At 43.4% G+C, this 13,668-nt stretch overlaps 1 pseudogene; it reads right to left on the bottom strand.

The window, feature by feature from the left end:
• Nucleotides 1-874: 874 nt before the first annotated feature.
• On the bottom strand, nucleotides 875-992 carry LOC126279289 (5S ribosomal RNA; annotated as a pseudogene).
• Between the last annotated feature and the right edge of the window lie 12,676 nt (nucleotides 993-13,668).

Below are 13,668 nucleotides of genomic sequence, written 5' to 3'. Positions count from 1 at the left end.
AGTGGCTCGAAGACTTCTTGAGCAACATCATTATGTTGTCAGCGACGGCGAGTCTTCATCAGAGACAAGGGTACCGTCAGGAGTGCCCTACAGAAGAGTGATAGCAGTGCTACTATTCTCTATATACATATATGACAGGCAGACGTTGCAGGTAGAAATCTGCGGTTGTTTGTTAATAATGCTGCGGTGTACGGGAAGGAGACATAGTTGAGTGACTGTAGGATGACACAAGGCGACTTAGACAAAATTTCCAATTGGTGTGATGAATGGCAGCTAGCTCTAAATGTGGAAAAATGTAAATTAAAGTAGATGAGTATAAAAAAACAAACTTGTAATGTTCTGATACAGCAGTAGTAGCGTCCGACATGACCCAGTCACTTCGTTGTAATCTCAGGATATAACGTTGAAGATTGGCATGAACTGGAACGAGCGTGTGAGGATTGTGATAGGGAAAGCGAATGGTCGACTTCAGTTTACTGACAGAATTTTAGAAAAGTGTGATTCATCTCTAAAGGAGACCGCATGTAGGACGCTGTTGCGAACTGTTCTTGAGCACAGCTTTAGTGTTTGGGACACAAATAAGGTCACATTCAGGAAAACATCAAAGCGATACAGAATCAGACTACTACATACATTACTGATAAATTCGAACAACACGCAAATGTTACTGAGATCCTTGGGAGTCCCTAGAGGGAAGGCACCTTTCATTTCCGGAAACTCTCCGTCCGAACAGGCCTTAGAAGGCCCAACGTTACCGACCGGCCGCCGTGTCATCCTTAACGCACAGGCGTCACTTGATGTGGATATGGAGATGCATGTGGTCAGCACACGGCTCTCCCGGTTGACGCCTCATAAGGGCTGAGTGCACCCCGCTTGCCGACAGCTCTCGGCAGACCGGAAGGTCACCCATCCTAGTGCTAGTCCAGGCCAACAGTGCTTAAATTCGGTGATCTGACGGGAACCGGTGTTACCACTACGGCAAGGCCGTTGGCTTTGCGGCGAACGCTATTGAGAAAATTTAGAGCACCGCCATCTGAAGCTGACTGCAGAATGATTCTACTGCAGCCGATATACATTTCACATATGGGCCACGTAGGTAACATCCGAGAAATTATGGCTCACACGGAGCCATTTAGTCTCTTTTCCTTTCTCTTTCTGCGAGTAGAATACGAAAGGTAACGACGTCAAGTGGTTCATGGTACTCTCCGCCACACATCGTACGTTGGGTTGCGAACTGTGTACGTAGATATCCCGTACCATTGTGAAATATCGTTATCGGGCACCTTAGAGAGTTTGAAAGAGGCCTGATCTGTGTTCCGTTTGGGCCTGCTGGTCTAGTCGCATGATGTCTCACGATCTGTGTGGTATGCCAATGTGTGACACGTCGATGTTGGACTGCCTGAAATCGTAAAGTGAGACACACACATCACGTCTACCACAGCCGGGTAAGATCGGCGTATTTCGCACCATGTAAATGTAAGGTAACTTCAACGTCGTAGTGCTTCACATCTGCGCCTGTCATCCGAGAACCTTCTACAACATTCTGTGTCGTACCGCACGAGTGTTGGGAGACTAGCCAACAGCCGCCAGTGTGTAGCTGCCATTAACGCCTCAAGACAAACGGCAGTGTTTGCAACGATGCCGCCACCGGAAAGCCTGGACTGATGATGAATGGAGTCGAGTAGGCTTCAGCGATACACTGCTGTTCTGCAGTACCACGGATGAGCATCGTCGGTGAGTATAGCGACCTGGGGCGAGATCCCATTCTTCCAAAGCCTTGCAGAGACACGGCAGTGTAATCCCTAACGATTTGACACAGGAAGCCATCGGCAATGATTTCAGGTCTCGGCTTGTAGTGATTGATGGAGCTCTGATGCCACGACGGTACTCTCACGCAATACATCTACATCTACATTTATACTCCGCAAGCCACCCAACGGTGTGTGGCGGAGGGCACTTTACGTGCCGCTGTCATTACCTCCCTTTTCTTCTCCAGTCGCGTATGGTTCGCGGGAAGAACGACTGTCTGAAAGCCTCCTTGCGCGCTGAAATCTCTCTAGTACTGATATGCAAATCTTCAACAAGACAATGCTCGTCCACACATCTATGAACTGCGTGATGTTAGGTACTCCAGTGGCTAGTAAGATATTTAAATCTGTCACCATCAAGATGTGTGTGGGACTAGCTCTTACGTCGACACAATCCTATGTAGTATTCAGTAAATTTTGTGGAAATTTGTGGTAAGGACAACAGGACCAAACTGCTGAAGTCGTCGGTCCCTGGGATTACACACTACTTAATCAAACTTAAACTAACTTACGCTGAGAACAACACTCACACCCATGCCCGAGGGAGGATTCGAACCTCCGACGGAGGAAGCCGCGCGAGTCGTGAAAAGGTTTCTGAGACCGCACGGCTGTCCCGCGCCGCTGCAGTATTCAATATATCTAGGACGAGTTGAGGACCACCTTGCCTCAGAAGAGGAGCCAGCGGCTCTAGGATATCCTTCGCAGGCAGTCAGTGCATGTATCCAGTCCGGAAGGGGACGCAACGTCATATTGACAATTTGGCTTAAATTGCCAAGCTATCTAAATTCGACTCTGTTTTATAGTAGCTGAAATACAGTCACATACCAACTCAACCCATGTAGTACATTTAGTTTACTCTTCCCATTATTGGTGCTTCGTTTTTATTGATAGGCAGTGTAAGTAAAGAACCTGTCAATTTGTTAGTCAATTAGTTAGTAATTTGCTTCCAAGTTAGTAGAATTCTTTCATTTCAACTACTCCGAAATCAGTAAATTTGTTGCTACTCTCGTTTCTGATGGACCTTCTTGCTTTAGTCTTTCTTTGGGAAAATCTCAGTGCGCATTCTGTGCTAGTTAATAGATGTTTCATACATCGTTTGAACGATTCATGTATCGGAGTGATGAGGAACGAGTCAGTTTACAGACTGTGTATACATGAGTAGACTTAGTATGAGTGAACACATTATTATTTTAGCTCTATTTCTGCAACTACACACTTTTTTACTGGCTACCGTTTTTAAGCAGTAATTCTTCAATGGAATACAAGCAGTTGTCCAGAAGAACTGATTTTAAATTATTAATTATATCTGACTTCCAGATATATTATGCTATCGGGCAAACGATCAGAAATTTTTCTTCCTGCATACTGAACTCCTGTCTGGGCCACAGTCAACTTTAGCAGTGGGTAATAAAGATGTTTTTAGTGTGGAGATCCCCCCATGAACCATGGACCTTGCCGTTGGTGGGGAGGCTTGCGTGCCTCAGCGATACAGATTACCGTACCGTAGGTGCAACCACAACGGAGGGGTATCTGTTGAGAGGCCAGACAAACGTGTGGTTCCTGTGAAGAGGGGCAGCAGCCTTTTCAGTAGTTGCAGGGACAACAGTCTGGATGATTGACTGATCTGGCCTTGCAACATTAACCAAAACGGCCTTGCTGTGCTGGTACTGCGAACGGCTGAAAGCAAGGGGAAACTACAGCCGTAATTTTTCCCGAGGACATGCAGCTTTACTGTATGATTAAATGATGATGGCATCCTCTTGGGTAAAATATTCCGGAGGTAAAATAGTCCCCCATTCGGATCTCCGGGCGGGGACTACTCAGGAGGATGTCGTTATCAGGAGAAAGAAAACTGGCGTTCTACGGATCGGAGCGTGGAATGTCAGATCACTTAGTCGGGCAGGTAGGTTAGAAAATTTAAAAAGGGAAATGGATAAGTTGAAGTTAGATATAGTGGGAATTAGTGAAGTTCGGTGGCAGGAGGAACAAGACTTCTGGTCAGGTGACTACAGGTTTATAAACACACAATCAAATAGGGGTAGTGCAAGAGTAGGTTTAATAATGAATAGGAAAATAGGAATGTGGGTAAGCTACTACAAACAGCATAGTGAACGCATTATTGTGGCCAAGATAGATACGAAGCCCACACCTACTACAGTAGTACAAGTTTATATACCAACTAGCTCTGCAGATGACGAAGAAATTGAAGAAATGTACGATGAAATAAAAGAAATTATTCAGATAGTGAAGGGAGACGAAAATTTAATAGTAAAGGGTGACTGTAATTCGAGTGTAGGAAAAGGGAGAGAAGGAAACATAGTAGGTGAATATGGATTGGGGCTAAGAAATGAAAGAGGAACCCGTCTGGTAGAATTTTCCGCAGAGCGTAACTTAATCATAGGTAACACTTGGTTTAAGAATCATGAAATAAGGTTGTATACGTGGAAGAACCCTGGAGATTCTAATAGGTATCTCGAGAGATTATATAATGGTAAGACAGAGATTTAGGAACCAGGTTTTAAGTTGTAAGACATTTCCAGGGGCAAATGTGGACTCTGACCACAATCTATTGGTTATGACCTGTAGATTAAAACTGAAGAAACTGCTAAAATGAGGGAAATTAAGGAGATGGGACCTGGATAAACTGAAAGAACCAGAGGTTGTACAGAGTTTCAGGGAGAGCATAAGGGAACAATTGACAGGAATAGGGGAAAGAAATACAGTAGAAGAAGAATGGGTAGCTCTGAGGGATGAAGTAGTGAAGGCAGCTGAGGATAAAGTAGGTAAAAAGACGAGGGCTGCTAGAAATCCTTGGGTAACAGAAGAAATATTGAATTTAATTGATGAAAGGAGAAAATATAAAAATGCAGTAAATGAAGCAGGCAAAAAGAAATACAAACGTCTCAAAAATGAGATCGACAGGAAGTGCAAAATGGCTAAACAGGGATGGTTAGAGGACATATGTAAGGATGTAGAACCTTATCTCAGTAGGGGTAAGATAGATACTGCCCACAGGAAAATTAAAGAGACCTTTGGAGAGAAGAGAACCACGTGTATGAATATCAAGAGCTCAGAAGGCAACCCAGTTCTAAGCAAAGAAGGGAAGGCAGAAAGGTGGAAGGAGTATATAGAAGGTTTATACAAGGGCGATGTACTTGAGGACAATATTATGGAAATGGAAGAGGATGTAGATGAAGAAGAAATGGGAGATACGATACTGCGTGAAGAGTTTGACAGAGCATTGAAAGACCTGAGTCGAAACAAGGCTCCCGGAGTAGACAACATTCCATTAGAACTACTGACGGCCTTGGGAGAGCCAGTCATGACAAAACTCTACCAGCTGGTGAGCAAGATGTATGAGACAGGCGAAATACCCTCAGACTTCAAGAAGAATATAATAATTCCAATCCCAAAGAAAGCAGGTGCTGACAGATGTGAAAATGACCGAACTATCAGTTTAATAAGTCAGAGCTGCAAAATACTAACGCGAATTCTTTACAGACGAATGGAAAAACTGGTAGATGCGGACCTCGGGGAGGATCAGTTTGGATTCCGTCGAAATGTTGGAACACGTGAGGCAATACTGACCTTACGACTTATCTTAGAAGGAAGATTAAGAAAAGGCAAACCTACGTTTCTAGCATTTGTAGACTTAGAGAAAGCTTTTGACAATGTCGACTGGAATACTCTTTTTCAAATTCTAAAGGTGGCAAGGGTAAAATACAGGGAGCGAAAGGCTATTTACAATTTGTACAGAAACCAGATGGCAGTTATAAGAGTCGAGGGACATGAAAGGGAAGCAGTGGTTGGGAAGGGAGTGAGACAGGGTTGTAGTCTCTCCCAGATGTTATTCAATCTGTATATTGAGCAAGCAGTAAAGGAAACAAAAAACAAATTTGGAGTAGGTATTAAAATCCATGGAGAAGAAAAAAACTTTGAGGTATGCCGATGACATTCTAGTTCTTTCAGAGCCAAAAAGGACTTGGAAGAGCAGTTGAACGGAATGGACAATGTCTTGAAAGGAGTATATAAGATGAGCGTCAACAAAAGCAAAACGAAGATAATGGAATGTAGTCGAAGTAAGTCGGGTGATGCTGAGGGAATAAGATTAGGAAATGAGACACTTAAAGTAGTAAAGGAGTTTTGCTATTTGGGCAGCAAAATAACTGATGATGGTCGAAGTAGAGAGGATATAAAATGTAGACTGGCAATGGCAAGGAAAGCGTTTCTGAAGAAGAGAAATTTGTTAACATCGAATATAAATTTATGTATCAGGAAGTCGTTTCTGAAAATATTTGTTTGGAGTGTAGCCATGTATGGAAGTGAAACATGGACGATAACTAGTTTGGACAGGAAGAGAATAGAAGCTTTCGAAATGTGGTGCTACAGAAGAATACTGAAGATATGGTGGATAGATCACGTAACTAATGAGGAGGTATTGAATAGGATTGGGGAGAAGAGAAGTTTGTGGCACAACTTGACTAGAAGAAGGGATCGGTTGGTAGGGCATGTTTTGAGGCATCAAGGGATCACAAATTTAGCATTGGAGGGCAGTGTGGAGGGTAAAAATCGTAGAGGGAGACCGAGAGATGAGTACACTAAGCAGATTCAGAAGGATGTAGGTTGCAGTAGGTACTGCGAGATGAAGCAGCTTGCACAGGATAGAGTAGCATGGAGAGCTGCATCAAACCAGTCTCAGGACTGAAGACAACAACAACAAGTGTGGAGATCATTGTTCTTTCCAAATTGCGATGGTTTGTTTGTGACGAATTTCTACAGCGAATACATGTATTGTGACGACACAGTTAAAATCCTTAGCTCCTTGAAGAGGTAGCTACATGACGTCCGTGGATGAACACCGCACATTACTCTTACTGCCCTCTTTTGTGTAATTAGTATTTTCCTTATAAGTGATGAATTACCACAGAAAGATATTATTGAGTGTAAATATGCCAAATATGTCAACAGTTTGATACGTTTGCTTCCAGGATTAGCAGTTGTGCGAAGAGCAGAAATGGCTAAACTTCATTGGTTCAAATGGCTCTGAGCACTATGGGACTTAACATCTGTGGTCATCAGTCCCCTAGAACTTAGAACCACTTAAACCTAACTAACCTAAGGACATCACACACATCCATGCTCGAGGCAGGATTCGAACCTGCGACCGTAGCAGTAGCGCGGTTCCAGACTGAGCGCCTAGAACCGCGAGACCACCGCGGCCGGCGCTAAACGTTATTGTTTGACAAGTTGGGCAATATGCTTCTTCCAGCTAATGTTTTCGTTAATATGCACAAGCAAAAATTTAGAAGCATTGTACCCTATTTACTGACTCCTGCTCGAGTGCTACATCAATTGTTGATATAACTATTTGTTGTAAGAACTGAATGAGTGTGTTCTTTCAGAAAGTAAGCGGAAACCACTTCATAATCATTGGACGACATCACCAACTCTTCTGTTACTTCTCTCTAATGGTATTTAATATAACACTAATATCGTCTGTTAAAAGTACCAATTTGTCTTGTTGAATGTTAGGTGGAAGTTCATTCACATACATGCAGAACAGACGTGATTTTTTCCTCATTCACTAAAGTTTCCTACCGTTACGATATTGTCTGAATTATTTAGCACAATCTTATACACTCTACTTCTTAAGTATGATTCACATAAGCTGAGCATAAAACCAACCATTCCAAAAACCTTCAGTTTTTCAAAGAGAGTAACAAGATCTACTGCATAAAAAGCCTTGGAAATGTCACAAAAGTACCAGCTGGCGATATATTACTGTTACTGTGTAAGGCTTGTAGTATTTGATGAGTGAAAGTATAAATAGCACTTTTAGGTGAGTGACACTTCTGGAATCCAAGCTGTGAGTTGCTGAGTAAATTGTTTTCGCTTAATGGTGCGACTACTCTTGAATACATTATTTTCTTTAATATTTTCAAAAAAAAGTCATTATGTAAACTGGACGATAATTTTTTAAGTTACGTCTTGTCGCCTTCATTATGAACTGATTTAACAGTTGTATATTTTATCCTGTCTGAACAAAACTTCTATGTGCCAGTAATGCTTTCAAAAATGGTTCAAATGGCTCTGATCACTATGGGACTTAACTGCTGAGGTCATCAGTCCCTTTAGAACTTAGAACTACTTAAACCTAACTAACCTAAGGACACCACGCACAACTATGGCCATGGCAGGATTCGAACCTGCTACCGTAGCGGTCGCGCGTTTTCAGAGTCGTGCTTTGCTTTTATCACTAAGCACTGCTTATATCACATTACTTATTAAGTTAGAATAACGTTTCCGAACTCAGCCTCAAATTCCATCAAACCACATGACTTCTGCACATTTTAGTGACTCTCCTTAAAATAGTACAATATTTTTAGTAGTATGCATGTGATATCAGACCTTCACTTACTCTACATTTTACATAACTTTCGGTCTTCCTCTTTCATGGAGTTTTGATTCCGCTCATTTTCCACTGCTTGTTTGTATTTTAACGGGTGTTACGCATGATTCTTTAGGAAGCTATTTTCAAATATTAACACTTATTTAGTATGGAATAAACTGAATTTGACATTAGAACCACTTTCTACGTACGCCTCATCCCTTTCCACTTGTTTTAGATTAATCTTAACATTGGATCCGGTTCTCATTAATACGTCTCACCACTTTGTAAGAACCTGCCTCAGGGTTGTATGGTGTCATACTGTTTATTTCCATGAATCGTAACATTCATTCTCCGAATAAGTATATCACACCATAAAACACTCTCTGTAGCATCTTAAAACAACAAAACTCGGCCTTAGACAGTCAGTGCTTTACACCATCTTCCACATCGATGATTAATTCTTAGTGTTTAGTACTGTAGCTTTTCGTAACTCTCACGAATCGAACCAAGAACAAATATAAAGTACGTCATTAGACATATTTACTGCAGCGCTTTCCTTCGTCTATCTGCTTTTATTTCTAACAGTATTCCACGGCAATAGCTGAATGTGTCAGCAGAAAGAAACTGTTAAGCTGCAAGGGCACAATTTTCGTTTTTACATGCTAGATATTAAGTTAAATTCCAATTCAAGGGCGTAAAACCCTCCGCCACACACCGTCAGGTGGCTTGCGGAGTATGGATGTAGATGTAGAGGCACAGTACTCTCTACAGCAGGCAGAACATTGTAGCGATACACACGGAGCTTTTCTCAGCAACGTGTGCTGTACACGAAACCGGAACAGATAACGTCAGCGAATTAATGCTTACTATACTGAGTGTTACCAGTTTCTTCCGGCAACACTTTCTTACTTATCAGTGTCCTTTACTACAACATTTTGTACCTCTCTTCTACATCCAACCATTAATCAGCCCAATAAACCAATAACACATCCCTCCAAATAACTCAGTTCTCTACACTCAACTGGCTTCACATTCGGCACATAATCAGTTCTTACTGTCCTTTACAATAATTACATACCGCCACCAAGCACTTCAGGAAAAGCAATTATTTCGTTCTATACTCAACAATCCTGGTATTGTATCAGTTCTCTGATCCTCTGATTTTACATTCCCTTTAATTTCGCTGGGCATCGTACTTCCACAATAGCTAATACGGATATTTTATATGTAAGTCCACATATGTTGTATAAGAAAGAGGGAAAAAATTAAAAAATAAAATAAATACACACAGGGTGGAGAAAAAGAGCTACACTTGCTGGTCGGCCCGCGATTCCTCATCCCAGTTCTGGACAAAAGTGTAAGTAGCAAAACCTCATTCTGCAAGTAGGTTTAACAGAAACTAAGTTTAGAAAAAGAGAATCTGGCAACGCTGTAACGCTTGCAGCGTCTCCAACAGCAGTTAGCGTGAACTCTTTGGTATGCCGGGGTTGCCCCACTAGCTCAGTAAGCAATGACGAGGGAGTTACAGCATCAAATTGTAATCACTTTATACCTCCAAAGTACGAGGGTATCTTGTGTATGTCTTTCTTATTCAAACATTAAGACATAACATGACCTTGTTACAGAAGCAAACGACCCGTTCCTCTTGTCCACGGCACAGAGAACCCCACTATAAAATAATAGTGGATACAGCAACATCGTCTCTATCAAGTGAGGTACAAAATACACAATAGGTAGGCTACTGTAGATGGCCAATTATGCTACGCACAATAATTCAGTTCTGTACGGTAGACGCACAGACTTATTTTCAGAGAGCCAGTACGTACACGTACAAGCAACGTTCAAAGCGACCACCTTGCATTTGCCAATAATTCACCACTCGCTGGACAATATTGGAACCTAGGAAACACATCTGCTTCGACCACTGCCGAAGCAGCATGCACCCTTGCTATTAGGTCGTGTACATCTGTGATTGGAGCACAATAAACTTGTTCCTTTAAATGTAGCCATAAACAAAAAATATAGTAGATTTGCCAGAACACTGGATCTCCACGACCAAACCATTTCCCAGGTAACACTCCAGTTAAATAGTTATACAGGTTCATTCCAATATGTGGCTGTGAAACACCTTGCTCAAACCATTGCAGTCACCAAACAACAAGTGAAACGTTTTCTAACGCGTCAAGCACAGTATTGCAAACAAACGCAAGATACAGTGGGGCATTCAACTTGCCCAGCAAGAGGTAAGGGCCGAAAGGCACTCCTCTCACGATTCCAGCCCAAAGTTTTATGCCAAAGCATGTCTGAAAGTCACGTTCAATGGTGACATGTGTTTTGTATTCTGACCAATAATGGGTACTGTGGAGGTTGAAAACACTTTCACTTGACGAAATGATGTCCTGACTATAAACGACGAGAAGTAGTGAATGGACGTCCAAAAAACAGAAAAGGAATCTGGTGAAGATTCGAATCTTAGCTCCACGGTGGATGTGGGTCTGATGTCCTAGCAGTCTACTCAGTGAGATACGACGCTGGTAGCTGGTTGCGACACACGTTCCTCTGACATTTTCGAGGCACTGCACAATGTGACAGTGTTGGCAGCTCCTCGTTTTCATACTTGTGTTTTTAAAATGCGCCCGATTTGATTCTACTAAACAAACTTTTGTTTTATTACATGCCAACCTTCAAGTGCAGAATCATTTCTTCACCGTGTATAGAACCATTGTGATGGGTAAAGTGCACCTCACTACGCCTACATTAAATAGTGATATCTGTAAGTCAGTGGTGCAGTGTGACGAACACTTGAAAGTGAAACCCAGCCACAATCTCGAGTTCGGGATCATTAGTTCTGATAGGGCAGAGCTTCTTATGAACGAGGTGTTCATCAAGTGTGTAACTATCCTACCCCATACTAAACAAGTTAATTTATAAATTTCATGGTGATTGAAACCTCCCCCCCATAATATTTGGCTATTGATGAGTAAGACGAGTACAGCTCTTAAGCATCTTTGTCTTGTTTTCTCCATCTTTGGGACTCTGAATATTCTTGTCTGCGACAATGCACCAGGTTTCTGTACTCTGTGAATTTAAAACATTCTTTTTCACAAGTGCTATGCAACCACCACCCCATACCAGCGATAAAAATTCGCACAGCATGGGAACCGATTTCTTAACTCGGCCATGATCAACTACCATGGGTAGTCACCGACTACGTCGGGTGAGTCCATTGGCTTGCTGACTTTCGCATTTAGCACGGCCGTGTGTGAAACTCATTGGACCAACCCCCACCATACTTACATTCCCTATCAACTCACCAATTTCCAAAGCGTGGACAATCAGTGGTATTCTTACTGAAGATAATGATCCTAAGGTCAGTAAGAATATTTGTGGTTCTCCTACAAATTATATCAGGCTTGCACATCTGAAACTGGCCACCTAATATAACAAGGGCTGGCGTCCGACCTCGCTACGCTCAGGCGACAGAGTCAACTTGAAGAACACCTGGGCACAAAGCAAAGAGAGCAGAAGGTTATTTTTAAGGTGTTAGCACGGATTTTGGTACTGTACAAGTGATCCAAATCATGTCTCCAGTGAGCTTCCTGATCCACCGGTAAATTAACCAGCTGAAAGTCGCCACTGGTAACCAGGATGCTGGGGAATCCTCTCATACTTTGCCACTCCGGCCGGTTGCAGCTTAAGCTGGTGTGATTTTCGCCGTGTCCGCGTGACATCCTTGTCTCTCAGTAAACTATTGTGCTTGCCCTGTAAAAGTCTCTGCCCTTGTTGCTGCGGTACCGGAGGATGCCTGCCCTCAAGTGGATGTGTGAAAAGCGGCGAACAGTGATATAGGGGCGTGCTAATCAAAGCTAGTCAAACAAAGGGGGATGACTTGCTGAAAACACAGTGGAGAGTTGGAGGTCCAGTTTTGCCTAGGATGTGTGACCGCTCTGTTGCGCCTAACATAGCTGAAAGACTCCGGTATGGCCTGTGGAATATTACTGGCACTGTCACGCAGGTTGTACTTTAACTGTCATCTATGCTACCGCTGGAGGAACGAGCCTGCTGAAGAACAGTTGCGTGGCCGTATTGTGGGGTATGTAGTGAGGCAATAATTCCGTTCTTAATTGATGCGTTGAAAGTCTACAATCCGTTTCTACACTCAGGCTCATAAATTAAGGATAACTGCGGAATGTGGTGCCAAACAACGTGGAACTACACAAAAATGGCGCTAATAGCATAGGCAGATAGGGAACACACAAGGCACTGATCTGTATGTCCTCGGTATTGGTGATAAGTTGAGAAAAACGGCCCGAATCACATGTGCTACAAAACGCCACTGTTTCTTGCGCATGCACCCCGACATCAATATGGGCCATGATCACCATGCACACGTAAACAGGCCGCACAACGGGTTGGCATACTCTGAATCAGGTGGTTGAGCAGCTGCTGGTGTATTGCCTCCCATTCTTGCACCAGTGCCTGTCGGAGCTCTTGAGTCCTAGGGGTTTGAAGACATGCAGCGATACGTCGACCGAGAGCATCCCAGACGTGCTCGATAGGGCTGACGTCTGGAATACAGGCAGGCCACTCCATTCGCCTGATACCTTCTGTTTCAAGGTACACCACCACGATGGCAGCTCGACGGGGCCGTACGTTATCATCCATCAGGAGGAAGGCGGGACCCACTGCACCCCTGGAAAGGCGGACATATTGGTGATACGCCTGACCTGTTACAGTTCCTCAGTCAAAGACGTGCAGGGGTGTACGTGCACCAATCATAATCCCGCCCCACACCATCAAAACACGACCTCCATACAGGTCCCTTTCAAGGACATTGAGGGGCTGGTATCTGGTTCCTGGCTCACACTAGATGAAAATCCGACGAGAATCACTGTTCAGACTACACTTGGACTCGTCCATGAGCATAACCTGTGACCACTGTTCCCATAATCATGTACTATTTTCTCGACACCAGGCTTTACGGGCTCTCCTGTGACCAGGGGTCAGTGGAATCCACCTTGCAGGTCTCCAGGCCAATAAACCATGTCTTTTCAGTCGTCTTTAGAGTGTGCATCTGGAGACAACTGTTCCAGTGACTGCGGTAAGGTCCCGAGCAAGGCTATCAGCAGTACTCCGTGGCCGTCTGCGGGCACTGATGGTGAGATATCGGTCTTCTTGTGGTGCTATATACTGTGGATGTCACGTACTGTAGCGCCTGGACACGTTCCCTGTCTGCTGGAATCGTTGCTATAATCTTGAGATCACACTTTGTGGCACACGGAGGGCAGTGCTACGATCTGCTGTGTTTGACCAGCCTCCAGTCACCCTAGCATTCTACCCCTCATAACGTCATCAATATGTGTTCTTTGAGCCATTTTCAACACACAGTCACCATTAGCAAGTCTGAAAACGTCTGCCGGATAACTCGTTGCACCGTACTCTGACATGCACCAATACACCTCTGCCAGC

The sequence above is a fragment of the Schistocerca gregaria genome, chromosome 6, assembly GCF_023897955.1.
Source record: "Schistocerca gregaria isolate iqSchGreg1 chromosome 6, iqSchGreg1.2, whole genome shotgun sequence".
NCBI classification, from domain to species: domain Eukaryota; kingdom Metazoa; phylum Arthropoda; class Insecta; order Orthoptera; family Acrididae; genus Schistocerca; species Schistocerca gregaria.
This window is presented reverse-complemented; position numbering and strand designations above follow the sequence as displayed.